This window comes from Rutidosis leptorrhynchoides, chromosome 11 (assembly GCF_046630445.1).
Source record: "Rutidosis leptorrhynchoides isolate AG116_Rl617_1_P2 chromosome 11, CSIRO_AGI_Rlap_v1, whole genome shotgun sequence".
In the NCBI taxonomy this organism is placed as follows: Eukaryota; Viridiplantae; Streptophyta; class Magnoliopsida; order Asterales; family Asteraceae; genus Rutidosis; species Rutidosis leptorrhynchoides.
This window is the reverse complement of record NC_092343.1, coordinates 294,167,439-294,190,351: the sequence shown is the minus strand read 5'-3', so window position 1 is coordinate 294,190,351 and position 22,913 is coordinate 294,167,439. Positions and strand designations below refer to the sequence as shown.

The window sequence follows — 22,913 nt, the reverse complement described above, 5'->3', positions numbered from 1 at the left end:
CGATACACATGTTAATCTAACAATTATACCAGAACCAGGTATTCACACTTAATAATGCCAATGTAATTATAAGACGGATTTTCAATTGCAACCGGATGTCTCTATATGATTTTTAAAACATATTTGCGTGACCGGATACTGTTTTAGCATTTAATGCAATGTATGCGTGCAGTCACCAAAATGTCTTTTCGGCTGCATCGCCACTTACCGAGGTGACAACTGTCACTGTTTACCGAAAAGGTAATGATTGTAATTATGCAACCGCCTGTTGATGCTATCGTGCACCGGAACGCTTAACAAGGTAATTAGCTCCAGATTAGTACACGTGTACGGCTATCATTACGCCCGCGTTACCATTTTAACTCTTTGAATTTTATCTATAAATAGTTTCCTTGGTTTTTTCATAGCTTCCAATCTTTTCCTTTTCAAGACGATCTTCTTCACCTACCTTCTCTGCAATTTTGTAAAAGGTATAACTTGTTCCTTTAAGCTTTTACATATAGCAGCCCTTAACAAAGAAATAAATTATTTCTAACTTGTCGTTTGATTATTCGAATTGCAGATGAAGCTAGAATCGTATGCACCCAACCAGAATACCGATCCGAGTTCGCCGGTCAGCCGGTCGGATTCGGTACCGCCACTGTATCTCCTTCCAGGTTCATCTGTGACTCAAAGCCACAAAAGAGCAGCTGATGAAGGTATGAGTCTCATCCGTCGATCGTTCAACTTTCTTGAAGCTTTTATGGCATTCGTACGTTTTATTTATTATTATTATTATTTATTTTTTTTATGTATATGCAGGTCCAAGCTGTTCAACTCCACCTGCTAAGCGTGCATTCCCTAATCCAAATGATCACTCCTCATTGATCCCGAATCTTGATGAACTTATAAAGGTCTCTTTACCGGCGTTTGCCGAACAATTCTCTTTTCTCAAAGCTTGCGCCCCCCAATCTCTGATCCAGAAGCTTTCATTGCTCTCTCCTACTGAAGAACTATACATTGATACTCAATCGACCCTATTCAATTTTGCGAAGGACCTTCATCGTCTCCAATTGAAGTCATCTGCTCTTGCAAGTCCAACTACACCATCACCCACAGAGGTGATGCTGAGACAAGAGAATGCGAAGCTCTCCGCGCAGTTGGCGGTTGCGGTGACCGCGCATAAGCATGCGGAAGAGCGGATCAACGTTATGATGTTTAAGCGTGATCAAAAGGAGGACCAGCATTTTGCTGAAAAGGCATTTTTAGAGTCGGAGATCACATCCCTTTCCGCAAAGTTGAAGGAGGCGGAAAATCATGTGGTGTTTTTAAATGAGAACTTTAGTGATTGGATCTCCGCTCAGGAGTCCTGGGGAGTAAAGCATGGCGTTATCAAGGCGCAGCATGACATTCTACGTCAAGGCCTTCCCACCATTGTTCAACACGCCCTCAATTGCAAAGCAGTCGAGGAGCGTTTTGGTGCGGCGATGGTTGCTGCACGTGCATATGAGAGAACTTTGTTCTGGAATGTTATCTGTCGAGAGCTATCTGTGCCCCCTGTTATCCCCCCGAATATTGCTGCACTCCTTGTGGATGATGCCAAGGAGAGATTTGATGAAGCTTTTCTGCAACTCCAACACGTTCAGATTCCCCGTCTTGAAACTTTAATCAATGATCCCAATGTCTCCTCGCAGGAGATTGTGTCAGACAAACTTAACTAAGTTTGTTATGTCACTATGGGTGGTTACTTCCTACCACCCTTGGTGGCATGTTTTTTGTTAGTGAGGGATGGGCCTTGCAATCTTGGAGGTTTCGCATCCCTATAATATATTTTTCTTTTTTGTTTGACAGTGGGGTATGCATCTGATTGCTGCGTGCGAGGATGGCATACTCTCCTTAGTGTAGGGCAAACGTTCTCGCCAATTGCCACCCCCTTATTTTATTTTTAGCTTATGTTAGGTTTAATTTTGGTATATATCCCGCTTTCATACTAAGCGGTTGATCGTACATTTTGCACTTGTAATTGGATATCTTTTGATTATAATATCGATGAATTTTAATGGTTACGTTGCTTTTATGGTGTTTGTGCGAAATCAATATGGCGGTTATAATGATTTGTTACAACATAATGCATTCAATAACTCATATGTGGAATAAATGTCACGATTTCATGACGGGAGCGACCCTTCAATCTTATCGTGCTCTTTTTACTCGTACGCTAACAACCCAATGTTGTACGCAAATTAAAGCAAACCAATGCTTATAAATTTATACTCAAGACTTTTATAAAATTTTTATAAGTATGTGTGCATATACAATCCAATGTATTTTATCCGCACTTATAGACAAACCAATGTCTATGCTCAAGAGTCTTCCGGTCAAACCAATGACCGGGTGTTTTAAACAAGTAACCAAACTTGTAATTTATAGTCTAGACTGTGCAAGTCTCCGTCTTGCGCAGTGTACAAGCGTTTGAAACAAACCAATGTTTTACTACTGTAACCATTAAAAATAGTATTAGTAACCAAACTAAACTATGCCACTTGGAACTCGGAGTATGTCCCTGTGCAGCTTAAGGGGCATGCAATCAACAAATGAATAAAAAATGCATAAGTTATTGGCTTAAATTGCATAATTCAATTTAATTCAAATATATGTTTTGATCAGCACTTAGCTGTCATATTACAGTGGAAAGAAAAGTTTACATGATAAAGACTTAAAACAGTTATCTGGGGTGATCAATCCCTCTGCCAGCTTTTTACATGTAGCACCGTTTCAGTGTCTGCGCATGCCAAGTGCGCTTTATTATTCTTCCATCCAAACTTGCTAGTCGATACGCCCCTGTATCGCTTACGCCAATAACCTTGTATGGTCCTTCCCATTTAGGTCCAAGCTTACCCGTATCTTCTGCCCTGCTTGCTTCGTTTTTGCGCCACACCAAATCATCCAGTTGGAAAGATAATGGTTGAACTCGTTTGTTATAGTAGCTTGCAATTTTTTGCTTGTTGATTGCTTCTTTTATTGCCGCCATTTCTCTGCTTTCTTCAACCAAGTTTAGGTTTTCACGCAGTTCTTCGCTATTGCTACTTTCGTCGAAGGAAGCTACGCGCAATGTTGGTATATTTATTTCAGCGGGTATTACAGCCTCGGACCCATACACCAAACTAAAGGGTGTTTCATTCGTTGCGCCTTTAGGAGTTGTGCGATGTGCCCATAAAACATTAGGCAGCTCGTCTATCCATCCCCTGCGGCACAAACCCAGCCTTGCTTTGATTCCCAAAACAATATCACGGTTCGTCACTTCACACTGACCATTCGCCTGAGGATGTGCGACTGATGTAAATGTTTGCTTTATATTCAATTCTTGGCAACAATCACTAAATGGGTTCCCCTCGAACTGCGTACCATTGTCGCTTACTATTTCATTTGGGATTCCGAACCTACAGACGATGTTTTCCCACACGAAATTTCGAATTCGCTTGCCCGAAATGGTCTTTAGTGGTTTGGCTTCTACCCATTTGGTGAAATAATCGATGGCCACTACCAGAAATTTTACACCCCCTGGTCCTGCGGGAAATGGCCCAACTATATCGATGGCCCATTTGCAGAATGGCCATGGGGACGCAACCGGTATCATAGGATGTCGCGGAGCCTTACACACTGGTGCATGAAGTTGACATGATTGACATTTGCGGATTATTTCTGCGGCATCTCTATACATTGATGGCCAGTAGTATCCAAGCCGCATGATTTTCGAAGCGACTGTTTTGTGTCCTGAATGCAAAGCGCACATCCCCTCATGAGCTTCTCGTATGATTGACTCTGCTTGAGTTGGGTTGAGACATCGCAAATGAGGCCCCAAGAAAGATTTTCTGTATAATATTCCTTTTTCTAACAAATACATTGGTGCCTTCATCTTAACCTTTAGCGCTTCACTCGAGTCTATTGGCAATGTGCCGTTAGTTAGGAATTCTATTATAGGTGTCATCCAACTCCGCTCTTCTTCTTCAACCGCAGCTAAAACATTGTCTTCTTCAATAGATTTTATTTTAACCTCTTCTACCCAAATTTCTTTTTTGAAATGACTAAATGTCAATGCGGCTAGTTTGCTTAACGCGTCCGCTTTTTTGTTCAGCGTCCTTGAAATCTGGGCTATCTGGAATAAATCGAAGTCAACTGCCATTTCTTGCACTAATTTGAGGTATTTTTGCATTGATTCGTCGTGTGCTTCGAATACTCCGTTGAATTGGTTTGCCACCAACTGCGAATCAACATACACTGATAATTCTTTGACCTCCAGATGCTTTGCTACCCTCATTCCAGATAACAATGCCTCATATTCGGCTTCGTTATTTGTCACGGGGAAGCTAAATCGGAGTGCGAAAGTATATTCTTCCCCTTCCGGACTTTTTAGGACTATTCCTGCCCCTGCGCCTTCTGGACCACAAGCCCCATCTGTGTGCATTTCCCACAGCTGTTCGGGCGGAGGTGGTATTTCTTTTGATTCATGCGAGACTTCGATATCTCCAGCTGTTTCAGCCAGGTAATCTGCGAGGACTTGTCCTTTTACCGCACTTCTTGGTGAGAAACTTATCTCATGTTCCCCCAATTCAATAGCCCACTTGGCCATGCGACCAGAATTTTCTGGTTTGTATAGCACCTGCTCAACAAGTGTTGGCGAATATAAATTTTGCTAGAGCTTATCAAGCAATGTTGTATTAATTGACAACAACAAAGTGTGTGTCATACCTGCTTTATCGGCTGATCTGTTAGAACCCTTATTGGGTGTGCTTGGAAGTATCTCCGCAAGCGTCTAGCTGTATGCACGAGCGCATAAACTAGTTTTTCGATCGCCGGATAATTTAATTCGCTCCCTGTTAAAGCTTTGCTCACAAAATACACAGGCATTTTCACCTGCTCGCATAGCATAACTATATATGTAATTATCTATTGATTGAAGATAGCAATATTAAAATTTTTATAGTGCGTACCTGTCCCCTGTCCGCTATCAAAACTGAGCTTATTGCTTCCTTTGATGCTGCCAGGTATAGTATCAATGTTTCTCCAGCAATTGGCGCAGTCATTTTAGGCAGCTCCTTCAGCAGTTTCTTCATTTCTTGAAATGCTGTCTCTGCTTCTTTCGTCCACTTGAAATCCGTTTTCTTCAAGCAATTCTTTAGTGTCCCAAAAAATGGGAGTGATCGCTCTGCGGATTTTGATAAAAACCTGGTTAATGCCGCCAACTTACCCGTTAAACTTTGAACTTCTTTCTTGTTTCTTGGCGATGGCATGTTCTCGATTGCCTCTATTTTCTTTGGATTTGCACGTATTCCGCGCTCAGTTATTATGTGACCAAGAAACTTTCCTTCTTCCTCTCCGAAGCTACATTTCGACGGGTTGAGCTTCATATTGATCCTTCTTAATGACGCGAATGTTTCCAATATATCTTCCTAGAGGCCCTGTTCTGTCCTGTTTTTTATGACTATGTCATCGACGTATGCTTCCAAGTTTCGCCCAATCTGCCCTTTGAAAGCTTTGTCAATTACCCGTTGATATGTTGCACCGGCATTTTTTAATCCAAACGGCATCTTTGTGTAACAATATATGCCTTGGCTTGTATGGAAAGCGGTCTTATCCTCATCATCAGCCGCCATCTGTATTTGATGGTATCCTTTGTATGCATCCAAAAAACATTTGTACCGGAAACCGGCTAGCGATTCAACCTTCCAATCTATTTCCGGCAACGGATAATTGTCTTTAGGGCATGCTTTGTTAATATCTGTGAAGTCAACACACATACGCCAGGACCCATCAGGCTTTTTGACCAGCACCGAGTTTGCTACCCATGTTTGGTATCTTACTTCCCTTAAAATATTTGCTTTGACCAACTTGTCGACCTCTGCTTTTAACCATTCACTTCTTTCGGGAGCCATACCGCGTTTCTTTTGACGTACTGGTGTGAGGCTAGGGTTTGCGTTAAGCTTATGCTCAGCAATCTCCCTTGGCACGCCTGTCATGTCTGCTTCCTTCCATGCAAACACATCCGCGTTGGCGGTTAGTATATTACGAAGTTTAAACTTCGTCTCATGCAGACAATCCTCCACCGATCTTAATTTTTTGCTCCGGGTGCCGTGGATTTGCAATGATCATGCAGCTTTTAATCTGTTCCGCCTCACTTGGCTGTTGTTCCGCATGTTCAACAGCTGCGACGTTTGCGTCTTGCTTTTCTGACCTGATAGTTGCAATTCCCAATGGCGTTGGAAACTTTATAAGGCCATGTATTGTGGATGGGATTGCCCCTAATTTTTGGAGAGTCGTGCGCCCCAAAAGCGCATTGTACTTTGAGTATGATCGGACGACAGCGAATTCCACTGTCGTGCTCCTCATTAACTCTCTGTTATCATCGTCTGCTAGTTCCAACTCTAACTCAATGATTCCGATCGGCCATGCCGATTCGCCGGAGAATCCAGACAACGCAGTATTAGGAGCAACTAGCTTGTCTCGCACAGCCCCTGGCAACAAGCGGAAACAATGTTCATACATAATATCAACACCGCAACCGGTATCCACGTGCAGTCGTTTGATGATGTATCCACAACTTTTGACGCGTCCTTTAATCGTGATGGGCGCGTCTAAGGGTTCCTGTGCCATAGCTGAGAATATGATGGGTGTATTTTCCCATTCTTCGGATGCTTCTAACTTGCGCCTCTGGTTTATCTTCCCGCTTGTTACCATGTTTATGGTTTTATCCGTTTCTCTTGCCTCATTTTTCTTTTGCCATGGATACTCCTTTTCTCCTTTTTGCTTATCACCTTGTGATTTTGCATTTTTCTTTAAGTGTTGCAGCCTTCCTCTTTTGAGTTCAGCAATAACCCTTTCGATTAGGTGCCGACACTCGTTAGTCTCGTGTCCATAATCATCGTGAAAATCGCAAAACTTGCTTTTATCTCTGTTTCCATGCCTTGACAAAGGCACTGGGGGCTCGAAGTTTTCACACACTGCTTCTGTGGCCAAAATTTCCTTCGGTGTTTTTGTGAGATCTTTTATCAATGCCACATTTTCGTTGTGACTACTTTTGAACCTCTGGCTTCCTCCCCCTTTATTATTGTTGAACTTGCGATATTTATCGTTATGATAGGCACCGCCTCTGGGTTGGCCGCTACTGCCATAACGTTTGTTTGACTCCGAACTTCTTCCTTGCATTCGATAATCGTCATCGATGTCCATATCCGAAGAGGTATCTCTGCGGTTTTGCTTTATATCCTCTTGTGCTCGCATGTAATCATGCGTTTCTTTTATGGCCTCTGCGAAAGTCTCTGGAACTCTTCTTCGCAGACGTTGCCATAAAGACAAATACCTGTCAGTATCTATGCAATGGATGAATCCAGATATCTTTTGGCTTTCTGGAAAGTCTGGTATCTTGGCCACCTCTCTAGTATATCGATCGATTATCTCTCCTAAACTTTCTCTTGATTTCTGCTTAATGTCGTGACATTCGACGTGCATTCTTTTTCGTGCACGTAAATTATGAAAGTTTAGCAAGAATCTTGAGCGTAAGTCCGCAAATCTTGTAATACTTCTGGCTGGCAAGTTGTTGAACCATTCTCTGGCTACTCCTTGCAATACTATTGGCAACATATGACATGCTACCGCGTCTCCCCAGCTGTGCGTTCTTGCGGTTCCTTCGAATTTTTGCAAAAAGTCATCCTGATCTGATAACCCGTCATAACTTCCCAGTGTTAGCGGCAACACTGGTGCGACTGCGAAGGGATGATTGGCAATGTGCGCCACAAATTTTTCTGTGGTGGTGGCCAATTCCAAACTTTGTTTAGCTTTTTGCCCTTGCATAACTGCGAACCAATTGCTCATGAATTCTTGCACTCGCGCTGGCTCATTGAAAGCCGGGGCCAAGTGTGGTGGCGCAACTTGCTGTAACTGGGATATAAGACTGTTTGACTGGGACGCAGAATTGTGCGTTCCGCTATACTGGCTATTTGCGATAGTATGAACTGACTGCGGAGACGCATGCGCCGCAAACTTCGGTGGTGTCAACATGATATACGATCCGTCTGGATTTCTCAGACCCATTTGTCTGATTTTGTCTTGAGCTTTCTCGGTGGTGACCCTTTCAATCGGCGTTTCGGGTTCGATCGAGGTGATGATTGGTATTGTACCCACACAGGTAGTTTTAGCTTTGAAACCTGGTGAAATAGTTTCGCTTGGAGAACCAAAGCTCAAAATTTTTGGTGACAGATCATCGAAGGGTTTAAAACCAGTTCCTGTTTCCATTAAACTCCTGTCGGGAGTATGCCACCATCCTTTAGATGACTCACTTGGGACAGGTTCCGTTGTAGCAGGTCCTATCCCTACACTTGGTGTTGATGGAGGTTTTGACGCGCCTTTGGCTGGTGCTGGCGGCGTCGACGGTGTGTTTGTAACCGTCGCCGGAGGTGTTTGAAACCCTGGACTCACGGGAGATTCCGATCGTCCTTGACTCCTCGCACTCTTATTTCCTCCACCCATTCTTGTTGACAGTAAAAGAAAACCTGAAAGTCTTTAACGATCGTAAGAAACTGTGTTCGTACGATAGAGATTTGTATACTCTTATTTACGTATGAGTAAACGAGTAATCGTGTGTGTTGTATTTAGGGTTTATGAGCTATGTATTTATAGTCTCACAAATTAGGGTTTCGGTAGAATCCCTTACCGAATTAAATGCAATCTCGTCCCTAACTAACTCTCGTTATTTAAGGAAGAGAATCCGAATTAAATATATCATATATCCTTCTATAATATACCGGATCCTTGTGCTTGTATTCGAAATTCGCAACAGATGGTATAGGCGCACAATGTGCGGCTATACCCGTGCCACATGCCTTACGTGGCAATTCCTGTGGTTTAATGTTTTTGGATGCGCTATCCGCATAGTCATGCGGATATGCGTATCATTACTACAAGCTTTCTCTCAGAAACAAATCATCTAGTCAAGACAACACAATAAACCAAGAGACCCACAAAGACAAGACAACTTCCAAAAGAAGAAGTTTCCAACAAAGTTAACAAAACAACACCACTTAACCTTTATCTCGCGTTTGTTAAAGACAAAGAAGTTTCCTCAAGAAGAAGCTTCAACATCATACAACAACAAAAATGGAGAATCTTATAAAAAGAGATTATCACATCAACAAACTCACAAAAAAGTTTTTCCTGCTTAGCTCAAAAGAAAAATATCATCAAGTCAAAGCTTCAAAGATCAAAGACATCAATTCACACAAAAGTCGAAGATAACAACTCGCCCCCAACATTTAAATAGGATCAAAGAAGTCCAAGCACAACTCACATCAAAGGGGGTGTTTGTTAGGACATAATTTTATTGATGTAATACGTATCCATGTGAACTTACCAAACTACCCATTCGTTAGCTTAATGGGCCAATATCCCTAATTAAGCCTATAATTGTAAATGGATTCCTAGAGGTATAAGAGGAATCCATTACTTCCACTTTAGAGTTAGCCTTTCACACATTCAAACCCTTGCCGCCTCCTTAAGCCATTTTTCTGTTTTTCCATTTATCCCACTTTTGTATGAACTATGACTATTCATTGAAATTCAATGTTAGATTCACGTTTTTATGATTTACAAGGTGTGATTAGAAATTAATACACCAATATATTAACCGTTTGGGAGGTTGTATAACCTACTTACGGAGTATTATAAAACTCCACTTGTTTAAAACATTTACTTTTAAGGATACTCTTTAAACTACCCAATTAATCCCTAAATAAAAGAGAAGACAAAACTAAAATGGATCCATTCATAAACAAATGAATCAAACCTTCGGCCTCTTAATTAAAGAAAGTCCGGTCTTACATCAGGAGTAATTAACCAACTCACGGACGAATAATTTTAAAGTCAAATCTATTGTTTTTAACTTATATTTAGACACAAGATTTTTCAAAAAGAAAAAGTGATTAAAATGAAAAAATGGTGCAAAAGATAGAAATTTGTACCAGGAATAAAAAATTATTGTGTGTAAGCATTACTCCTTTTGGGCTGCCGGTAGTTCCACTTGTATAAATAAGAGTGGCAACATCATCAGACTTGATAGGTTCATAAATGTATTTTTCACCTAAAATTTACAAAGTCAGTTATTAAGGAAAAGGTCAGACAACACAAATATTTTAAATAAATAGTAGAAAAATGAACGAGTCAGTTACTGTATAAACATGTTTAAGAATCAGAAGTTTTTTTTTATGTAATGAAATGATTCAGCAGGTTCTATACTTGTGTGTAAAATAAAGACAATTGCCAATGAATCATTGCTTCAACGGCATCCCCTTCACCTTGTGTTGGGACTGGGGGTTAGGTCATGGGTTCGAGTCTCGCTCTGCCCATCCTATTAATTAATCTGCCTGAAATATAGATATCCAGATTGACCCCATGGGGGTTTTCTCCCGGATCCATTCAGGATTCAAACCCGGTCCGCCTGCCCATCGGGTTAAAGGATCGGGTTCCTTTAATGCGATTCGGGTTTCCTTCCGAACGCATGTGTGTGTGCAAATGATGAGTGTCGTTGAAATAAATGATACACTGATGCAAGCTTGGCGTTTAAAAAAATAAAAAATAAAATAAAGACACTTTTAACAAATTTTAAACCATGCCAGATATTTAGGGCATGTTTGGCACAATGATTTCTCTGTTATAATATAATATAAATGTAAACAAAGTCAAATATAGATGGCCAATTTTTAGTATAAATACTACATCAATGAAAGCTTGTAAACACACATTTTCTCAATATATCATTCCTTTCTCTCTCTATTCTTCTTTCTTTCATTCTTATAAGATTAGTATAAGTTAATAATAAGTATATAGACCATTAAAGGTAGTTATAATCTACTATATTTATAACACGTTATCAGCACGAAGTGCTCCGTATAATCAAGGTTTATCTAAGCAAGTACAAGTCACTAATCAAGACAAGTGTTCAAGTCCGACAGTACGCTGTTTCGGACCGGTGTACCCTGGGAACAGACGAAGAATTTGTTTAAGGGAATTGTGTCAAACACAAGCCCGGTTCAACCTTCAATTCGGTTAGATCGTTCTATCCTTTTGTTCTTATTATTACGTTTGTGATAATATGTATAATTGTTTCAGTTTTGTTATAATTTACATACAATCTTAAACAGACCCGTGTTCACGAAATCGATTATATTGTTCCTACGAAACTGAACTATTATAAACAACAGATTATTTGTGGGCCAAAAGGATTTAAAAGATAAACTGACTTGTAATTGAGATTAATTACGTTTATAAATCTGAACTATAATGATCTATCTTATAAATTGGATATAAAGCTTTAATAGATGTTATACGTGTACTGCTTAGATTATGCCCATGTTCTACGTGTAATGCTCAATTAAATTACATAAGAATTAATCAGATCTACGTGTATGACTTCTAAATTAAGAGCACATACATTTATCATTTATCATTTATTTATCTATATAATATAGCTTATGCACCGAATATTGTTACTTTGTATTAATTGACTCATCTTAATAAGTCCAATTAATTTATGGATATTGGTTGTATCCATGGTTGCCAAACTTAAGATTCAGTGCTAGTAATATGCTTTAGCTTATATACACATGGTCCGATGTTATATCTAGTGAGTCATGGTTGAAATTTATTTATCAAGACTTGTTCTTATATGTAACCATGGAACATGAATATGTGTAAATATTATTATTGATATGGATTATTTTATATTAACATATAAAGATAAAGATGATGATAGTGGGGCTATTTATAATTGTGCTAGTGTAGTTGTTGTGCTAGTTTAGTTGTTGAATATAGTTGCTAATTTTATAATTGCAAGTGTAGTTGTTGTGCTAGTGTAAATATTACTAATGGCTATATGCAGACACATGCTATTATTTTGTTAATTCATGTTAATAATTGGATTACCTAATAAGACATATTATTACCTAATAAGTATAATATTTAAGGATAATGACCTAATGGGAGTAGGTCACCTGTAAATTTAAACCATTAGTTGGTTTTATGTCTTATATATTCAATATGCCTTAAGGATAATATAGTCCACAAAACTGAGTATTCACAACCAAATGGGTTGTTATACGCATGTTCATACACGAGTGAACATACATCGTTTATTTAGTATGAACTGTCCTTGATTAGATGAAAGACAAAATAGTGTGACTATAATAAGAAATCAAAACGACCTATAAAATTGGTATATGCATCATGATTTGTTATGATTGCGGACTTTGACTTTTGGAGCATGGACCATTGTTATGATTTATTTCTAACACACGTATTTAATTACGGAGTATTAATTTGCATGACATGAATTAAATATATTGGGATGTTGCTTATATGAACTAAGTGATACTTGTTAAAATTTGCATTTATTATATTACGTGAATTATAGTTTGTTTCAAATTTTCTATTTAATTCGGTGTTGAATCCAGATGCAGAAAAACTTGAGAAGTTCACTCGTGTGAACTTTAAACGTTGGCAGTAAAAGATATTCTTTTAGCTGACCACGTTGAACCTTGCGATGTTCTTGGTTGAACCGCTCCCAAAGTTAATGAAAGGGAAGATGATGCTCAAATTGTGAGCGCAATTAAAGTTTGGAATCATTTGAATTCCTTGTGCGTAACTATTTCTTGAATACATAAACATCTTATTTAGCTCTACAAATAAGTCCCAACAGAAAAGAAAACGAGAGTGAATTTGTTGAAAAATCTTGATTACATAAACCCTGAGCTACCTTGAGACTTGAATGGTTTGAATTTTCTAAGATGTCTAGCTTGTTATGTATCACTCATAAATAAATGGTTTTAGACGATAACGCATATGTTTATTAAAGTGTTATCTTTTATGTACTTCAGATTGTAACTTGTTTGCAGGTAATATAATTTGATTATCTTGCTGAAATATAACTCATTATTTGCTTATCTTATTTGAATTTTTAGTATGAATCTTGCTGAAATACATCATCAATTAAATGGTAAAGACCTATGTATTGTAGATAGTGGTAACATACACACTATGATCAAATCTAAGAAATATTTCATTGATTTAAATCAAATGAAGGAATTATAAATACTATATCAGGTCCTGCAAACTTGAAGGAACAGAAAAGGCAAAAAAATTCATATTACCAAATGGTACAAATTTTCTGATAAACAATGCATTGTTTTCTCAAAATCAAAGAGAAATTGATTGAGTTTCTCTGATATATATATCATAATGGATATGATTATCAGTAAATGATAACAGATAATGAGAAATATCTATGTAGCACCGAAAAGCGCATATGATGAAAAGCGCATATGATAAAAAGCGCATATGATGAAAAGCTATGATGAAAAGCGCAGCGCATATGATTAAAAGCGCATATAATGAAAAGTGCATATGATTAAAAGTGCATATGATAAAAAGCGCATATGATGAAAAGCGCATATGATGAAAATCGCAGCGCATATGATTAAAAGTGCATATGATGAAAAGTGCATATGATGAAAAACGCAGCACATATGATTAAAAGCGCATATGGTGAAAAGGATATATGATGAAAAGCGCATATGGTAATTAATAAAAAAGCACATACGGTGATTAATGAAAAGCACATATGGTGATTAATGAAAAAGTACATATGGTGATTAATGAAAAGCACATATGGTGATCAATGAAAAGCACATATGGTGATTAATGAAAAACACATTGAGAAAGAATCACCAATGTTTCTTGAAAGAATTCAAGGTGATATATATGGGGACATGCAAATTTACATGCTGCGATATTATTTCACATTAGATAAAGTGCAACTCATAAATATTCTCCCCTACAACTTGATTTTGGCAGAGAGCCAAATATTTCCCACCATTAGAACATTTGATTGTGCAATATATGTTCTAGTTGCACAACCATAACACACTAAAATGGGTCCTCAAAGGAGGATGGGGATATATATATTAAATATGAAACATCTTCAATTATAAGATATATTGAACCTATAACGGGTGATGTTTTTACAGCACGTTTTGCTGATTATCAATGTTCCCTAGATTAGGGGGAGAAATGAAAAATAAAGAAAAATATGTTTCATGGTGTGAACATAAATTAATGTATCTTGATCATCGCACAAAAGAATGCGAAAAGAAAGTTAAAAAATAATGCATATGCAAGAACTTGCAAATAAATTACTTGATGCATTTACAGATACAAAAAGAAGTGACTAAATCATATATACCAGCAGTAAATGCTTCAGCTAGAATTGAAATTCTAAAAGCTGGAAATGTCACTCATGAGTCTTTGCCACGCCTGAAACGTGGAAGACCAATTGGTTCCAAAGATAAAAATCCTCGAAAAGAAAAATCAGCTGATAATGAGGTAAAAGAAAGTGTTCAAGAAGAACCACAAATCAATATTCCTTCTGCAGAGGATATTGATAAATGTAAATACATAAATTGCAATAAATTATGCAATCATATGGAACCGAAATGGAATGACAAATATTGATGAGATTTTTTCATATAATGACATCATGAATAAAGATATGAGCTGGAACCAAAATCTGTCATTGAATATCAAAACAGACATGATTGAGCTCAATGGAAAGGAGCAATATGAGCTGAATTAGAATCGCTCAATAAAAGAAAAGTTTTCAGATTAATCGTTATCACTTTTAAAGATGTGAAACGTATGGGATGCAAATGAAAGATATCGGAAAAACCTAGTATTGCCTTGGTTTACAGATTGAACATATGCCTAATGGTTTACTTGCACATCAAAAAGCTTTTAAAACATTTTTAAAGACAAAACCATTGGTTGATATATCACTCAATATTGACACCGATCCATTTCATCCCCGTGAAGATCATGAAGATCTTTACGGATCAAAAGTTCCATATCTTAGTGCAATTGGGGTTATTATGTATTTTACAAATTGTACAAGGCCTGACATTTCTTTGCAGTTAATTTGTTGACAACGTTTAACTCAGCCCCTACCAAAAGACATTGGAATGAGATCAAACACATATTTTGATACCTTCAGGGAACTACCGATTTATAATTATTTTATTCTAACAACTCGAAACAAGATTTGTTTGGTTATACAGATGCAGATTATTTATCTGATTCACATAAAGCTAAATCTCAAACTGAATATGTATTCCTAAAATAGAGGCACCGCAATATCATGACGTTCTCAAAAACAAACACTTGTTGCAACATCATCAAATCATGCCAAAGTGATTGCATTACATGAAGCCACTCGGGAATGTTTTTGGTTGAGATCAATGCCACAACTCATTACTGATTCTTGTGGACTAGAACGCGATAAAAGTCCAACAACTATCTATGAAGATAATGCAGCTTGCATAACACAGATAAAAGAAGGGTATATCAAAAGTGACCGAAGAAAACGCATACCTCCTAGATTCTTCTAATACACTCAAGATCTCATCAAGGACAACCAGTTTGAAATGAGATTTGTTCAATCCAGCAAAACTCTGCCGATCTTTTAACCAAAGCACTTCCAACTGCTGTTTTCAGAACACACGTTCACAATATTGGCATGAGGCATATTCAAAAGATGTGACGACTCAGCGATGTCTACTTGAGGGGGAGTCAACTCTATACTGCACTCTTTTTCCCTTGACTAAAGTTTTTATCCCACTGGGTTTTTCTTTAGCAAGGTTTTTAACGAGGCAGTACTAGTTGCTCTTTAATAAAATTGTCATCTAAGGGGGAGTGTTATAATATAATATAAATGTAAACAAAGTCAAATATAGATGGCCAATTTTTAGTATAAATACTACATCAATGAAAGCTTGTAAACACACATTTTCTCAATATATCATTCCTTTCTCTCTCTATTCTTCTTTCTTTCATTCTTATAAGATTAGTATAAGTTAATAATAAGTATATAGACCATTAAAGGTAGTTATAATCTACTATATTTATAACATTCTCAAGTTTTTAGGATCTTTTAACTTATAACTTTAATGAAAAAACTCATATCTAATAAGAAAATTTCGTTTGGTTAAAAGAGCTTAAAACTTTTAGACGGATGAAAAAAGCTAAAAGTTAATAGAATTAGCATTTGAGAAAAACTTGCTAGCTTTTTGTCATTGGACTCTTTACTTTAACCGTTTCAGCTACTCTACCAAATACCTAAATACATATAAACAGCTAACAGCTACCAGCTAACAGCTACAAGCTACCAACTAAAACATACTAGTTACCAGCTAATTTTGCCAAACATACCCTTAACTAACATATTCCTTTTTGAACATTTTTTTATTGATGTTATCTGATTCTAACATTAGAGATGAAACATAGTACTAACTCAAGCATCCCATTAGTAAATGGGTCAAAATTGACACTTCCACTTCCAAAAGATGCCCTAAAGCAACCAACTCAAGAGATTCATTTATCATTATGTAAGCCTATATATATTATTTCTACTACCAAAGGGCACTTGGCCAAATGGTATTGTGGTGACCCTTCAACCAAGAGGTTGAGGGTTCAAGTCATGTCTTCTTATTTTTAATCGTCACTTGCGTCATCATGACGTTATCACGTTTTTTTTTCTATTCTTTCATGTCATTTTTTGGTCTTCTTGGCCCAAGGAAGTGGGCCTCTAGTTTACTAGTTCTAAGATAGAAAAGAATTAAATGTGACTAATAAACATCAAACTTTTTTTTTTTTTTTTTTTACTATTATTATTATAACTTTTTAAAGCAGAATAAACATTGTAAATTGACTTACAAGCATCATATGAATCAAGCAAAAACGCACGATGTTCACGACCAATATCCATGATATCCTTGTAACTATAAGCAGAAACTCCCTCCATTATATGACTACTGATGGATGATGTTTCACCCCATAATAAGATGAGAAATCTAATTTTCACCTCAGAATTAAAAGCCTCTGCTATCTGGTTATAGAACTCAGGATTGTCTATAGCAAGTGCAACACTATTAGAAAAAAAAAAGAAGGGTTTATATCGTTAAAAACAGATGAATATAATACGTTTAATGCAAACAACCAAACGAAATCATTCATAGTAACCTTTCAGAATGTTTATAGATGAGTAACAGCTCTTCCACAGATGACTTGCATCCTCTTACAACATTTATTGCTCCTGTGGCCATAATACCTATAAAACCAAACTTATTAACAATATTATATATAATTATTATTATTATCTGAATTAGGCTATACCATAGAATACATTGATGCATGTTTATAAATGTATTCAACAGTCCAAAGTATGAATATTATCTACCTTGATCAACAACGATCCAACGACAAGAATTCTCAGCAAAAAGTGCTATCTTTTCACTTGGTTTAAGTCCAATAACTCTTAAACCTTCAGAAAAATCCAAGATGTTTTGTTCCAACTGCAATATTCAAAACTCAATAGTGTACTTTTCGATTAACTTGTTCTATAGTTAAAACTTGACTAGTGAAAAATTGATAATGTGCAAAATACCTGCTTGTAAGTGATTGTTGTAGGAGGGTCATGATGTGGATCTACCAATGCAACTTTATCACCAAATTTTTCGGCGGAGTATCTCAAAATGTCGGGAATTGTTGTTACTTCGATACTTGACACATTGTTTTGTAATGGTAATGAACTCTCGAGGAGAGATGCGTACTTTCGAACTTGCCTTTTTTCATTCTGCAAATGAGCAGTCTTCAGAGATAGGTCATGAATCAAAATCTTCTATAAGTAGAACAATTAGTCATGTAACAAATTATATATGACTAGTGTTTCTTTGTCAGTTTCCTAAATTTGAATATTAAGTTAAAACGAATTACTCATTTTAGTCGGAACATCAAAACCTGCACTCATGTTTATTTGTATTTATTTGTATTAATATTACAAACAACACCTTAACCTGCACTCATCATTCAAATTAAAAACTCAAACGAAGCATCTCAATAATCAAACTGAGTGAGTACAGAAACCTTTAATATAAGATGAAGGTTTAACTTTACTCAAATCAATCAAAGAGAATGAAAGCTACAAAAAGCTGCCATGATTTTATTTCCTGATATTCATCCAATGTACGTCTCATTTCACGATTCTCTTTTAGTAAATCACTTAGTTATGTGGTCGTCCGCGAATACATTCATGTGCTTTAAATTCGGAACCTCTTTAATCACTTCATCGAATGCCTCGGATTTTAGTTTATTCACCCTCAATTACGGTAACTGCTTTTCATAATCGCATGGAATACACACACCCCATCGTAAATTCACCTTCACAAACTATGTCACTGGTAATCGGTATCGGGCACCATCAAAATCATGGAAAAATCGATAATATTTTCGAGGTTCATGTTAGGGTTAGAAGAAAGAGTTGATGTAGTGGATTTACGAGATGCTAACCTCGGTTTGAAATGAACCGAAATATTAGGGTTAGGTTAAGGTTCTGAGGTAAAATCGAGGAATAATGATACGCTATTCGGTTAACTTACAAAAACACGGCAACAAAGCACAATCCAAAGAAGAACCGATCACCATAAACGTGAATAAAAGCATAAAAAAATTATAAGTTTCAGCGAACAGCGGACAACGGATAACATAAAGAACAAAAGTCAACTTCCGAAGAATAAAGGTTGACTCACCAATCAGAACGTGACGCATGTCTATCCTTGAAGAAGAACCTTTGACCTTTTTGCCTATAAATAGGCCACCTGGATTCCATTGATAGGTAGATTACATCATTTTGTTAGATCAGGACTTTCTCTCTCTACAGAAGAACTTTCTCTCTCTAAAGTGATTGACCAAGTTTGACCTTGACTGGATTCGCAGCTTGACTCTGGATCACGTAATCATTGTTATTCGGAGAGTGCTGGAAGAATAAAACTTCTCACAGTTAACGTGATTGTGATTTGCACTCGTATTTTATCCGCAATCCAAATTTAGTACGATCGGAGAAAATACCGAAGATTATCAGAGCGAAATTATTCAATTGATTGTTGTGCTCGACTGTGAATGTGTTGGGTGAGGGAAGAAAATGGGGAAGAAGAAGAGTAACAGGTAAGTGCTTGAAAGAAAAATAAATGAATAGTACAATATGACACTTTTGTCCTCACTAACATGTGAAATTAAAAAAAAAAATCTAACGAACGTTATTGACGTGGACCACCGGAATTACAAGTGAAAATATAAATCCTGCTCTTTTTCGGTTCCAACCCTCGAATACATAGGATAGGTAGAAATGGCTGCTCTTTTTTGATTCCAGCATCCTCGAATACATAGGATAGGTAGGGCTGAGTGAGAAAGGATTCTTTGTTGTTACTAAACTTTACCCGGCATTTGATTCCTCTTACTCATAAAGGGAGGTCGGTACTAAACATCCATTTTTATTTGGGTATAGACAATCTCTCTTTATTCTTTATGATATTGACCACATTTCTATCGAATTGTGAGATAGAAATTTTTTTTTTTATTTCATGTTAAAATTAATAAGTAGCAGGTAAAATCGAAGGGATGAAGATAAGGAAATGGAATGGGTAGAAAAGTGGGTAGGTAAAGAGAAAATTTTTATGATGTTTGTGATGTGCATATGTCATTTGACCATCATACATCTACTTTTTTTAGGGTCACCTAATTTTGACTTCACGTTATATTTTTTCATCATTTGCACGAATTACACACGTTCGGGCGGAAACCCGAACCTGATCGACGGTACCCGAGAACACATCCATTTGGGCAGTGTTCCTGAGTAGAGGTTCGTGAACGAATCCGGTAAAACCTCCCTATATGGTCAATATATACCACCATTATTGTTGTACAATTGTTTTAAAGAAAATCATGTCATCCCTAAGGATCGAACACATGACTTCTCCCTATCCCATGACACAAAGTATATGGGGGAACCGTTGGACTATGCCCGCAAGTTACTTCAATTGTTGATCAAGCATATTTTCACGGGGTCAAGGTGAACTTACGCTTGAGTGCAATAATGGGGTTTAAGGACTATCAATATTCGAACCTCCGACGCTTAGTCGTGGATAACCCACATCGGTATCGTTTTGATCCCGATGGGGTGGCCGATTTGAGAGCCCACCAGCAACCTAGCATACCAGGTTGAGTGGCCCAAAGACATGAAGGTTTTATAGTTCAATACATACCTGAAAGTCTTTAACGATCGTAAGAAACTGTGTTCGTACGGTAGAGATTTGCATGCTTTTGTTTACGTATGAGTAAACGAGTAATCGTATATCTTTTAGGGTTTTATGAGCTATGTATTTATAGTCTCACGAATTAGGGTTTGGTAGAATCCCTTCCCGAATTAAATGCAATCTCGTCCCTAACTAACTTTCGTTATTTAAGGAAGAGAATCCGAATTGATTATACCGTACATTCTTCTAGAATGTACCGGACCCTTGTGCAAGTATACGAAACTCACACCAGATGGTATAGGCGCACAATGTGCGGCTATACCCATGCTACATGTCTTACGTGGCAATTTGTGTGGTTTAGGACTTTGGATGCGCAATCCGCATAGTTATGCGGATATGCGTATCATTAAGTCCCCCCAGTTCGATGGTATATACAATGCCAATAAGTGTATAGCGTCGAACTAATAAAATAATAGTACCGAATAATGATCAATGATTACCTCGGATCTCATAATTTTTGTTTTTAATGCATTTGCTAGACACATAAAACATTATATGCGTGTATGTGTAACCAACCGCCGTTTGCATTAAATGCAAAATATTCGTGTGGTTGAAAAATCGTCCTTTCGACTGTAATTCCTTCACCTAAGGTGACAGTTGTCACTGTTTACCCTAAAGATAATGATGACAGCATATGCAACTGCTTAGAGTTGCTATTATACGCCGATTGCTAACTCCCGTAGATTGTGACACGTGTACGCTGAAGAATTATTCGTGTCATTTTCACTTATACTTGCCTATAAATAGGCAGGTTACCCTTTTTCGATTTTTACACGCTCCTTTTGATTTTCAAATTTTGCTCTTATTCCGGCAGCCAATTACCTTTCCGTTCCTAATCAATTACCTGAAGGTCCGTTCTTTCTTTCCTTCCATCTTTAATTTACATTTTTACTCTTACATCCATCCATCATGTCGTCCGATAAGAACGTTAAGGATATAGAGTCGTCAATCACCGAATCGGAGATTCGTCAAATCGTTCAACAGTATCCCTCGCTTGAGCAATTTTCCCCGATTGCCCCTTTGAGTTGTCAACGGGCTAATGCACCACCGGAATTAATGGTTGCTGTGTACGAGAAAGTGATGGAGCTCGATAACACCCGTATTCCTCCAAACCTTTTTTTTATGGACGTTCTTCGTCACTATTCGATTGGTATTAGCCAACTGCACCCGTATGGTGCCAATCACATTTCTATTTTTGAGATGTGGTGTCGCGCCAACGGTCAGAAGCCATCTTTGGCTATCTTTACCAATCTTTTTTGTGCTTCCATGAGCGACGAGAGCTGGTACTCGTTTGATAATGTTGCCAGATTTTGTGTTACCCCAAAACAAGGTGTGAAAGGGGCATGGAAAAAATCTTTTTTCTATGTTAAAGCTACTTGCATTTCTGAAAAGTTTAATAGCATTCTTGTCTGGTACTCTGGCAAGAAAGGGGAGAAAAACAAACCTTTGCCCATTCCTGCTGAGGAGGACAAATTTTATAAGTCTTGCCTTAACCTTCAGCTTACGTCTCGTGTTTATCCCAATGTTCCCTTAGTTATCGGCTGCATTTCCACTGACTGGGCCCGCGCTGATAAACGTCCTGTTATAATTAAAAACAAAAAGGGTATATCCCTTTCATACCTGCATTACATAGTATACGAGTTTAATTCTTTTTTCTCATATTTTTATGCATTCATGTGTTTGCAGAAATGGACTTGAGCGAGTTTATGCTATTGAAGTCATCTGACGGTGTTGTCTATGAGCAGAAAGATCTGCACGACACTGATTCTGATGCGCACCCTGAAATTATCAAGGCTCCAACTAATCCAACTGCTCCTGCCACCTCGAAGCGTAGAACTGTAAGTCTCCGCCAAGAGAGAGAAACTGACGTGTCTTCATTCTTCGAAATTCAGCGATCCCCTGCTGTTGAGACTTCGAAGGCGGCCGGAAAAAGGCCAATCATAGGTTGGTGTCTTTTGTGCGCTTTTTATAACATATTTTCATTGCATTCAGTATCATTGTGATTACATCTCATTGTAATTTTTGTGTTGCAGATATTAGCGATCCAATGGAAACCGATCAAGAGGTGCAATCTGTTAATCGCACCCCTGTTACAGAAGCTCAAATATCCCAAACTGTTCCACCTTCTCCTGCTCATCATAAATCAACTGCAGATCCCAATGTTTCCTGCGAACTTCCGCCATTTCAAAGGCTCACCAATCTGTACTCCGACGCCTCTTCGCTTGATACTAGCCGCAACAAACGTGCCCGTCTCAATATTCCTACCAGCTTTAGTTTATCCCCTGATATGAATCTGGATTATTTTGAGGATTTTTTCAAGATATCCGTCCCCACTTTTTCCCAACAGTTTTCTCATCTAGGTGCCTGCGCCCCCTCCAATCTTGCTGCTAAGTTTGAGGGTCTTTCCCCCGAGGAAGATCTGTTTGTTGACACGCAAGCTATGATGTTTAACCTTGTTAAAGATATCAGCCGTTTGAAACAAAAGTCCAATTCAATAGTTCTTGGTCATAAACATCTATCACGTGAGCAAAGGGAGTTTGCCAGGCTTGATGCTGAGAACAAACGGATTTCGAAACAGCTCCATTATGAGGTTGCTGCTCGTGTAAAGGTGGAAGACAGGAATACCCATCTAGAGGGTGAGTGCCAGCGCTTATTGAATGAAATTAAGCGTTCTGAAACTGTTCGCGCTGAGCT

At 37.8% G+C, this 22,913-nt stretch overlaps 1 pseudogene; it reads right to left on the bottom strand.

Annotated features, from left to right (window-relative positions):
• The window catches only part of LOC139875584 (probable acyl-activating enzyme 16, chloroplastic), a 31,269-nt pseudogene extending 11,047 nt beyond the window's left edge, over window positions 1-20,222 (bottom strand).
• Window positions 20,223-22,913: the final 2,691 nt, after the last annotated feature.